Raw genomic sequence first — 10000 nt, forward strand, 5'->3', positions numbered from 1 at the left:
GAGGGTATGTGTCACTCTTCTTACTCGAGGGCGGAAGGGAATTCTGCCCGTCTCTCTGCCTGTCCTTTCGTCTCTGGCTACCTGGCTGTGTGTCTGGCTCGGTGTCTGGATTGCTTGCGAGCTGTCTGTCTGTCTGTCTGTGTGTGTGTCAGATTCTCGTGGGCTCCCCTGCAGGTGTCCCTCGTGGCTCTTCAGGTGCTGGGCGGAGGCTGGCTCTGCTAATTCAAGACACTGATCTTACAGGGTGATTTATTTCATGGGCGTTTCTTCTTCCAAATGAAAGGACGATGGCAAGATTAATTAGATGTTTTTAATTGTTTTTATTTATTTATTTTCTTTACAAGAGAAGAATTACCAGTGAACAAAAGATATTACATGCATTTTACATTTTTAACTAACATCTGTAACGATAGAAAAAAAAAAACATCAAAATATATTTGTCGAGAGATATGTATACATTAACTAACTAATTAACAAATGAGTTAATTAACTAACTAATTATACAGAATACCATGTCATAAGAAAGGATGGCATGAACGTTTGAAATACCAAGTCAAGTCCGTCGTCCCCTGGCCCCGCTGTCCACATCGAACGTTCGTGCTTGCCTGCCCGTGGGAACAGAAAGGCCGTAAACACCACAGCAGAAAGTTTGCTTTTTATATAACGGCAGAAACAAAATGGCCTGACATTGGTAGCGTTTGGGGAGAATATGGAAGGGGGTGAAGGAATGGGGGAAAGACGAGAAAGACAGGAAAGACAGATACAGGAGGAAATGGGGAAAGAAAGAAGTAAAAGGAGGAAAGAAAACAAAGGAAAATACTGAAAAGGGAAGGGAAGAAAAGAAGGAAAAATAATGGGAAAAAGGAAAGGGAAGAAAAGAAGACATAGGAAAAAAAGGTAAGGGAAAAAAACAACCATATAGAGGAAAGAGAAAGTGATTAAAAGAACATATAATGAATTAAAAAAATAAGAAAATAAGGGAAATGGGGAAGATATAAGGTAAATGAAAGGGTTGAATAAAACATATATGGAAAAAAGAATGGAGCATTTCATTTTTACCAATAACTAAAAAAAAACATATATTAATGGAAATAAAGAAAATAAAGAGACGGCATAGGGAGTAAAAAGAAAAAAAAATAGAAAAACTTAAAAAACTCGCGTTGGTTATTCGTAATATGAAAAGAAAGAATGGAGGAAGAAAAAAATATCACCTTGGTAATTCACAAGGAAGGAAAATGGAAGATTGAAAGAATATGTGGAGGAAGAAAGTGAAAAAAGGGTCAAGGAAACGTAAAAAGAATCTCCATTGATTATTCATGGCAGAAAAAAAGACAATGGGAAAGAAGAAAGCGAGGAAAATCACGTCTTGATAACTCGAACATGAAAAGAGAGAGAGAGAGAGAGAGAGAGAGAGAGAGAGAGAGAGAGAGAGAGAGAGAGAGAGAGAGAGAGAGAGAGAGAATATTAAAAGCAAAAAGAAATTAGGAAACAAAGAAGAAATGGCAAACTGATGACGTGCTCAAGTAAAAGAAAGAAAAAGTAAAAGATGCCAATTTATAATAAATGATTGCCACTTCCATAACGAACAGGTAACGATAAATGAAAAAAAAAAACTGTGAAAAATAAACTATTAAAAACAACAACAACAAAAAGAGATCACTTACAGAAAGAAATAGAGAAAATATAAGGAATATGAGACAGAAAGGAAACAAGCCACGCAGAAAGGGAGAGAGAAAAGCGATGAATTACGGAAATAGAAACAAAAGAAGGGAGCAGTGAAGTAAAATATCACCTGGAGAACTTACAGAACTACAGAAAAGAAAGATAAATGTAACAAAACAGATAGGTAGACAGATAGGTAGACAGATAGATAGATAGATAGATAAATAGACAATGATATAGATATTTAGGAGAGAGAGAGAGAGAGAGAGAGAGAGAGAGAGAGAGAGAGAGAGAGAGAGAGAGAGAGAGAGAGAGAGAGAGAGAGAGAGAGAGATAAAAATAAAATACAAGAAAAGAGCAAGTCATGAAAAGACCAAAAAAGGTAAAAAAAAAAAAAATGCAAGAATAGAGAAAAAGGTACATAAACTAAAAGACGTAGAAAAAGATTGCAATATGAGACGAGCAGGCAGCAAGGCAGCGCAGAAGAGACGCAGCAACAAACAAGAGGTCATGGGTGTCGTGTGGCGGCGTCAACCGTAGACAGCACACGGGCCACGGGGAGTCACGAGATGCGCCTGATCCATCGTGGGGAGAAAGAACCTTGAACGTACCCTGGAGGAGGAGGAGCAGAAGCAGGAGCAGGAGCAGGAGGAGGAGCAAGGGGAGGAGTAGGAAGATGTCGCAGTGAGCAGACGAGGAAGTGAAGGGGAAAGAGAGAGCAAATGGAGAGACGCTTGGTTAGAGAGAGAGAGAGAGAGAGAGAGAGAGAGAGAGAGAGAGAGAGAGAGAGAGAGAGAGAGAGAGAGAGAGAGAGAGAGAGAGAGAGAGAGAGAGAGAGAGAGAGAGAGAGAGAAACACACGCTAGACAAACAGACACATATACAATAAGACAAACAAATAACAGACAAACAGACAGACAGACACATACACAATAATACAAACAAACAAGGGAGAAACAGACAAACATATATAATAAGATAAACGAACAACAGACAAACATAAAAACAGACACAGCAAGATAAACAAACAAGATACAAAACATACAGACATACACACACACACACACAGTAAGTTAAAAAAAACAAACAAACAACAGACACACAGACAGACAGACAGACTGACAAAGACAGAGCGACAGGCAAATATAGATGGAAAAGCCAGACAACGTTGCGGAAGAGTGAGGTTTGAAGAAAACGGAGATGACGGAAAGGGTAGGTGCAAGAAAGGTGGAAGACAGAGGGAAGCAGCGGGGTGGGGGGAGTGGGAGGGGGAGGAGCAGGAGAGAAGTGAGGGAGGGAGAGGAGGCATATAGAACATCTTACGGAGAGCAACGTTACTTATCTTAATGGATTCAGGTGGACCCGGTGATGTATGTATGTGTGTTGTGTGTGTGTGTGTGTGTGTGTGTGTGTGTGTGTGTGTGCGTGCAGCAGTAGGGTTCAGTCGTGTTTTTATCAGGTTTCTCGTGAATTTCAATCTTTTTTTCATCTCTTTCACATCTTGCAGTTTCACATTCAGTCTTAAGTGTAAAGGAAAAAATACTAGAAGAAATTAATTTCCCGGAGTTAATGTGGATTATTACATTACGAGGGTACAAAATAGTACGTGGAGGAAGAGAACATTTTTTGTGACTGATGCAATTTAATGTAAAAAAAAAAAAAAGAGAGAGATTGTGATAGAAATGATAGAAGCAATTAAAAGCGAATTATCACGTTCATTCAACAAAACCAGCGTTATAGCACAAAGAAAAGTAAGTTTCAGGAGGAAGGTTTCTAGACACTTATCGTCAAAATTTGATAACCCATTTCCACTACACTCTGAGGATTTGTAGTACCTTCAGTTTTTTTTTTTTTCATATAACATTTTTTGCTGCTTTATGCCAGAATCCTCCATACATGACAGATAAATGAATAAATAAAATATATACAAGCTACTAACGTGTTGAAACATATACAGGCACAGGTTACATGAAGCTGACTGAAAGCAAGAACACAAGTGAGAGCCAGCACAAAGAAATATTCCTATAAACATTCAGACACTTGGGTAATTTCTGGGAGTATTTAATCACACCACTCAGAATAAATTAGTAGTGGATGAGGTAAGGCACCCCAGTGAAGGCGACGGATATATATATAGTTTTTTGGGCGATTAAATATAAAGTTTAGTGAAGGGTTAAAAGAAAACCCGTAGTAATTCTTTGCTGAGCCATGACTGTGTAAGCAGAAGAAGTTTTAGAAATCCTAGAAAGAAAAAGAAAAAAAAATAGAAACATACGACTTTTTCACTGTATAAAGGGAAAATAGAATATTTAAAAAACCACGATAATGAGGTTAATGCTGTCAATTAAGGCGAAAAATATAGATTTTTTGGGCATTTAAATGTAAAACCTAGTGAAAAGTAAAGGAGTACAGGTAAATACTGCCAGTTTGGGGACGCGTGTGAAAGGGGGGAGGGAGACAGGTAATCAGCGGCTGACGTCACCAGGTAAGGCCAGGTGTGAAGGGCTGACTAACGGAGCTACGGTGGTCTATGCATTTCTCTCTCTCTCTCTCTCTCTCTCTCTCTCTCTCTCTCTCTCTCTCTCTCTCTCTCTCTCTCTCTCTCTCTCTCTCTCTCTCTCTCTCTCTCTCTCTCTCTCTCTCTCTCCGTGAAAAATAGTAGTCTATATTTGTCAGTCCAGGAAGTGTGTGTGTGTGTGTGTGTGTGTGTGTGTGTGTGTGTGTGTGTGTGTGTGTGTGTGTGTGAGAGAGAGAGAGAGAGAGAGAGAGAGAGAGAGAGAGAGAGAGAGAGAGAGAGAGAGAGAGAGAGAGAGAGAGAGAGAGAGAGAGTTGGGTATCTATGAATGTGAAATACGTGGTTAGTGAATCCGCGAAACATTACTAGGTAGCATTATAATAAGAAAGAAAAAAAGCTTTAAAATACTTCAATGAAATGACCGAGTTTAGTACAAAGAAGAATGACTCGGTGGATGTAAATGAAAAGAGACTCGTAGTGATTCTTTGTTGAGCCATCAGTGTGTAAGGAGATGAAGTTTCAGAAATCCTTAAAAAAAAAAGAAATAAAAATAAAAATGTCCTACTTTCCTCTGGGTATAAAAAAGGGATGGAATATTTAATCTCGACGACGATAATGATGATGCGTGATGGAAACGTTATTGGTAGCACGTGGATTAATTACAAAAAGTTACTCAGTTCATCTTGGTATATAATAACAAGCACTGCGACGATGATAATGGAGAATGAAATTGTTGATAATAACGATATTGATATTAAGTGAATGAATTTGAATAAGTTAATCAGTTCATCTAAATATATATTGGACAAAGACGACCATAGTAACGACAGATGACAATGAAAATGGATTACCAAAATGAAGAATAATAACAATAATCTACTGATAACACGTGGAATCACTGCAAGAAGTTAATGAGTTCGTGTAAATATATAATGACTACGAATAAGAGTGACGACGATGATAATGGATAACGAGGAGGACGATAATAACAATACTGACAGTGCATGAAATAATTGAAAGGACTTTATTTATTTACTCATTTATATATGTAGGAGGTATTCTGGTCAAGGACAACAAAAGGACGACAAAAAAGATACATAACTAAAAGATACTAGTCCTAAAAGACGGGTGAGAGTCGATAAGTTCACCTAAATGTATCAACGTGTACTGTTTTACTTGCTTCGCCGCGTGTCTGGGTGAGGGGGCTGCTATCAAGTGGTCGTGGTAGGGGTGTCCTCAGCGTTCGACCTAAATAGATGCCATTGCCCCGCTGTGCCGCTCCTCTCTCTCTCTAAATCTTACGTACTCACACGAGCATTAACACCTGTGCATAAAATTGGGTAAACACACACACACGCAGACACACACACGAGAAAAAATCTCTTTAAAATTATATTAAGAAAGAGAAGAGAGAGACAAGAGGAAAAAAAAAGAGGAAATACGTGTAAGAAGAGGAAAGAAAATGTAAGTAAATGGAGCAAAAGAAGAAAAAACTCATAAAAGAGGAGGAGGGCGACGAGGAGAATGAAGAGGAAGGATGCCAAAGACGACAAAATAAAAGAACAAGAAGGCAGAAAAGAGGAGGAGGAAGGAATCGAGGAAGAAAAAGAAATAAAGATATGATGAAGAGGAGAAAGAGGAGGAGGAGGAGGAGGAGGAGGAGGAGGAGGAGGAGGAGGAGGAGGGGGAGGAAATGCGTAAATGGAGCAAAAAGAAGTAAGAGATATAGAAGAAATAGACGAGGTAGATGAAGAGGAAATAAAAGAAAGAAAAAAATAGGAAGTATGAATAGTAGGAAGACAGAAAATAAATAGAAGAAAAGACGATGCTAGGAAGAAGAAGAAGAAGAAGAAGAAGAAGAAGAAGAAGGAGGAGGAGGAGGAGGAGGAATAAGAGGAGAATGAAGAAGCAATAAAGGATCAACAGGTATAAAAGACGAGTATGAGAATAAAAATGCGTGAAGGAGGAGGAGGAGGAGGAGGAGGAGGAGGAGGAGGAGAAGAAAGAGGAAGAGAAGGAGTCTTTTAACACGTTTGCCGGCGCCCCGCAGAGAGAGAAGGCAAGGGGACTGCGTAACCACCTTTGCGTATTCTGAACAGCAAGGGTTGTTGTTGTTGCAGCGAGGACAGTAAGGGTTATGTCTATTCATGACTTGACGTGGCGCTTCTCCTCCGCCTCCTCCTCCTCCTCCTCCTCCTCCTCCTCCTCCTCCTTTTCCCCCTTCTCCTTGTTTGTTGTCGCGTTGCTCTTCGTTGTCGTCGTCGTCTTCATCTTCGTCGTCCTCCTGCTACTTTTGTGTTGTGTTGTTCGTTTTGTTGTTGTTGTTGTTGTTGTTGCTGTTGCTGTTAATATTATTACCTACCATTATCAGTTCTTCCTTATATTCATAATCTAGATCTCCATATTTTTTTATGAGATTCGATGAAAAAGAAACTCAGAGTAAATATACACGTGTGACAGTGTTATATGTGAATATGAGAGAGAGAGAGAGAGAGAGAGAGAGAGAGAGAGAGAGAGAGAGAGAGAGAGAGAGAGAGAGAGAGAGAGAGAGAGGAAGTAACCTACATAACACTTGCATTTTTCCTACCACATGAGGGTAGCTAAGCAACCCACACCTGTTCCTTTCCATCTTGCCTCCTCCTCCTCCTCCTCCTCCTCCTCCTCCTCCTCCTCCTCCTCCTCCTCCTCCTCCTCCTTTTTTTCCTCCACTCTTCCTTCCTTCCTTTCCCTTTACAATTCACATACTTTTTAATATCCTGTTTCGATCATCGCAGAATTTTGTCCCCATGTTACTAAAGAACGAAAACATTGAGTGGAATCATTGAATAGTAGAAAAAAATTATTGTCACTCATAAATAGTCATAAAAATAGTCTAGATTTGTTTAGTCTGTGGAGTTGGAGAATACCTAGTGGTGTAATAGGAGTGGTGGAGATATTTTAAGTAACATAACATCTGTACATAAGATTACGTTCCACTGGCCTAATATAGCAAGGAGACGTACGAGATTCAAGATAATTAGTGTGAGGTTCTCGGTAAACGAACCCGAACACTTCCTTTAAATCGTGACGTTCCTGTCCATACGCCTCTGTCCTCCACGTGCGTCGATGGTTTACAGTTGGACGTTAAGGGACAGCGTAGGCGAGTGTTTGGAAAGCAGTACGCTGAAAAGATTTAATGAATGATGTCTATTATTAATGAATGGTGTACTATTATTTTTAAGGGTGTTGTTAGTGGTTCGACTCGTATGCCCAGTGGTGGTGGTGGTAGTAGTAGTTAGTAGTAGTAGTAGTAGCAGTGGTAGTAGTAGTAATATTAATAGTAGTAGTGAGAGTTCTTATAACACCTTGTTCCTTTTATTATTTCTGTCTTATTACTTGTTGTTATTATTTGTTGTTGTTGTATTATTATCATCATCATCATCATCATCATCATCATCATCATCATCATCATCATCATCATCATCATCATCATCATCATCATCATTATTACTAGAGTAAGTTTGTTCTTTTCCTACCAGCCAGTGCTAGAGGGAGCGGTGGTTGGTAAGAAACGTTCTGTTGTAATATTATCGTAGTCTCATTTTAGATATCAAGGGTCAACATGTTTGTTACTCTTAGTTCTTCTTACTCCTCCTCCTCCTCCTCCTCCTCCTCCTCCTCCCCCTCCTCCTCCTCCTCCTCTTCCTCCTAGTCGTCATCGTCGGTAACCATGAGTCTACATTCCTGTGCTCCCGAAATACTGTGCTTGAAAGTATGTGTGTGTGTGTGTGTGTGTGTGTGTGTGTGTGTGTGTGTGTGTGTGTGTGTGTGTGTGTGTGTGTGTGTGTGTGTGTGTGATAACTTGAGAGCCTCGGTGATGCATCAGAAAGCGAGCGTGGCACTGTTGGCAAGCGGCACCGCGGAGGGAGGGAGGAAAGAAGGGAAGGAAGAAAGAAGTGAAGTGATGCATGCAGTTGAGGATGCACGCGAGGAAGGAGAAAAAGATTAGAGGGGATTAGGGAGAGAGGACGGGAGAGAGAAACTGAGGGAGGGCGAAAGGGAGGGACGGAAATAGGGAGAAGTAAACAAAGGTAGATTAACTTTGTTCTTTTACGTCTAATTGACTCTTTTTGTGAGAGTTAACGATTATGAGATATTTTCCGCCCTCCTCCTCCTCCTCCTCCTCCTCCTTCTCCTCCTCCTCCTCCTCCTCCTCCTCCTCCTCCTCCTCCTCCTCCTCCTCCTCCTCCTCCTCCTCCTCCTCCTTCTCCTCCTGTAATACCACACCACCGTCACGACCACCAAAACTACTACTACTACTACTACTACTACTGCTGTTGTTGTTGCTGCTGCTGCTGCTGCTGCTGGTGCTGCTACTATCACCACTGCATACAAGCGCCACCACAGCACAGCAATCTTAATCAAAGCATTAGCCATGATAGGACCTGCAGGCCCATAAGGCTTACCGCTGATGAGTTTTTAAGTAGAGAGAGAGAGAGAGAGAGAGAGAGAGAGAGAGAGAGAGAGAGAGAGAGAGAGAGAGAGAGAGAGAGCGTGCTACCTGAGACAAATTGTATGGTTTGAACCTATCCATTGCCTCAGTGTTGCCAGGTAAGTGGGAGGTGTTACTGAATCTGCCTCCTCCCTCCCTCCCTCTCTTCTCAGCTACCTTGCTTCTCTCTTTCCTTCCCTCTCATCCTTCCTCGTTTTCCATTCATTCCCTGAGCAGAGCGAGGTGGCTCTAATTTTGTTACCGCACATCTCTACAACCCATTGCTCCGCCTGGCCTCTGGAGGGTACAATGATGACCTGACCAGCAGCACCTTTTGGTGTTCATCGCATATAAAAATTGCGATTTCAGTCTCGAATTAGGTAACTTTTGACGGCGCATCTTTCTTATTTTATGATATTTCTTTCACCGTTTTGTCGTATTTTGCATATTTCGAATTGTCGAAGGCCATATGCCTTAACTCACTTCACGTACGAGATAACCAGTTTTGGTTGACACCATCAGACTCAGCAGTGACTGTAGAATTAAGCTGTATTGTAAAAATTTGATAAAAAAAATGGTATTACCTACGACGAGTTGAACTGTAAAGATGTAAAAAAAAGTTTTTAACATGTTTTACCTATCCTCACTATTTTCAGCAGTTAATCATTGAATGCTGAAATGTATTATTACATTAAGTAGGAAAAACTCTCATGATCACGATAGTATGATCAGAATGCAGATAAATCTCCACATATTGAAAACATAGAGTCATTTATAGCAACACGTCGCTCGCCGCAACCATCACAGCGGCGCGACAGTTGGTGTGGCGTGTGCAGGCGGGCTCCTTATGACCATTTCTGCGACGCGTCTAAAAATTAGAACCCCTCAGACGCTTGAGGAAGGTTCTTTAAATTGCTAAGTAGCTTAAAGCACCTATCACCTGGTTTTACTTCTTTTTTTACTCTCTTTCATCGCTCTTCCCTCAAGTTTTGCATTTCCCTCACTTTCTCATCATCCTCTCCTCCCACTGCCTCCTTCTCTCTCTCTCTCTCTCACTTTCCATTTCTTTCACTTTTCCTTCGTCTCATCTTCCTTCCATATCAATCCTCCCTCCTCATCATCCTCCCCTTTCATCTTCATTCCTTTCCTTGCACCTTCTTTATCACTTACCTTTCTGTCTCCTTCCTTATCACCCATATGGCGTCTCCCCTTTCCTCCCTCTCACCTTTCCTCCCATAGGATTAGCGCCATGTCAAAGTGTGGTTAGTTCAGCACAGATTGTTTTCCAGTTAGAATATAAAGTGAACCATGATTTACAGAATAGTGAAAAATTAATCAAATTATAACTAGGTC

At 40.7% G+C, this 10000-nt stretch overlaps 2 long non-coding RNA genes across 3 annotated transcripts in view; one reads left to right on the plus strand and one right to left on the minus strand.

The window, feature by feature from the left end:
- LOC135105824 (uncharacterized) overlaps nucleotides 1-10000 on the plus strand; it is a 189590-nt gene that overhangs the window by 1566 nt on the left and 178024 nt on the right. The window lies entirely within an intron of this gene.
- The window catches only part of LOC135105825 (uncharacterized), a 21425-nt gene that overhangs the window by 1081 nt on the left and 10344 nt on the right, over nucleotides 1-10000 (minus strand). Inside the window, exon 3 of the long non-coding RNA XR_010271021.1 lies at nucleotides 1-605. This exon is cut by the window's left edge and continues 1081 nt beyond it. This is a non-coding gene — a long non-coding RNA (uncharacterized LOC135105825). The remainder of the gene's footprint in view (nucleotides 606-10000) is intronic.

Source organism: Scylla paramamosain, chromosome 12 (genome assembly GCF_035594125.1).
Source record: "Scylla paramamosain isolate STU-SP2022 chromosome 12, ASM3559412v1, whole genome shotgun sequence".
NCBI lineage: Eukaryota > Metazoa > Arthropoda > Malacostraca > Decapoda > Portunidae > Scylla > Scylla paramamosain.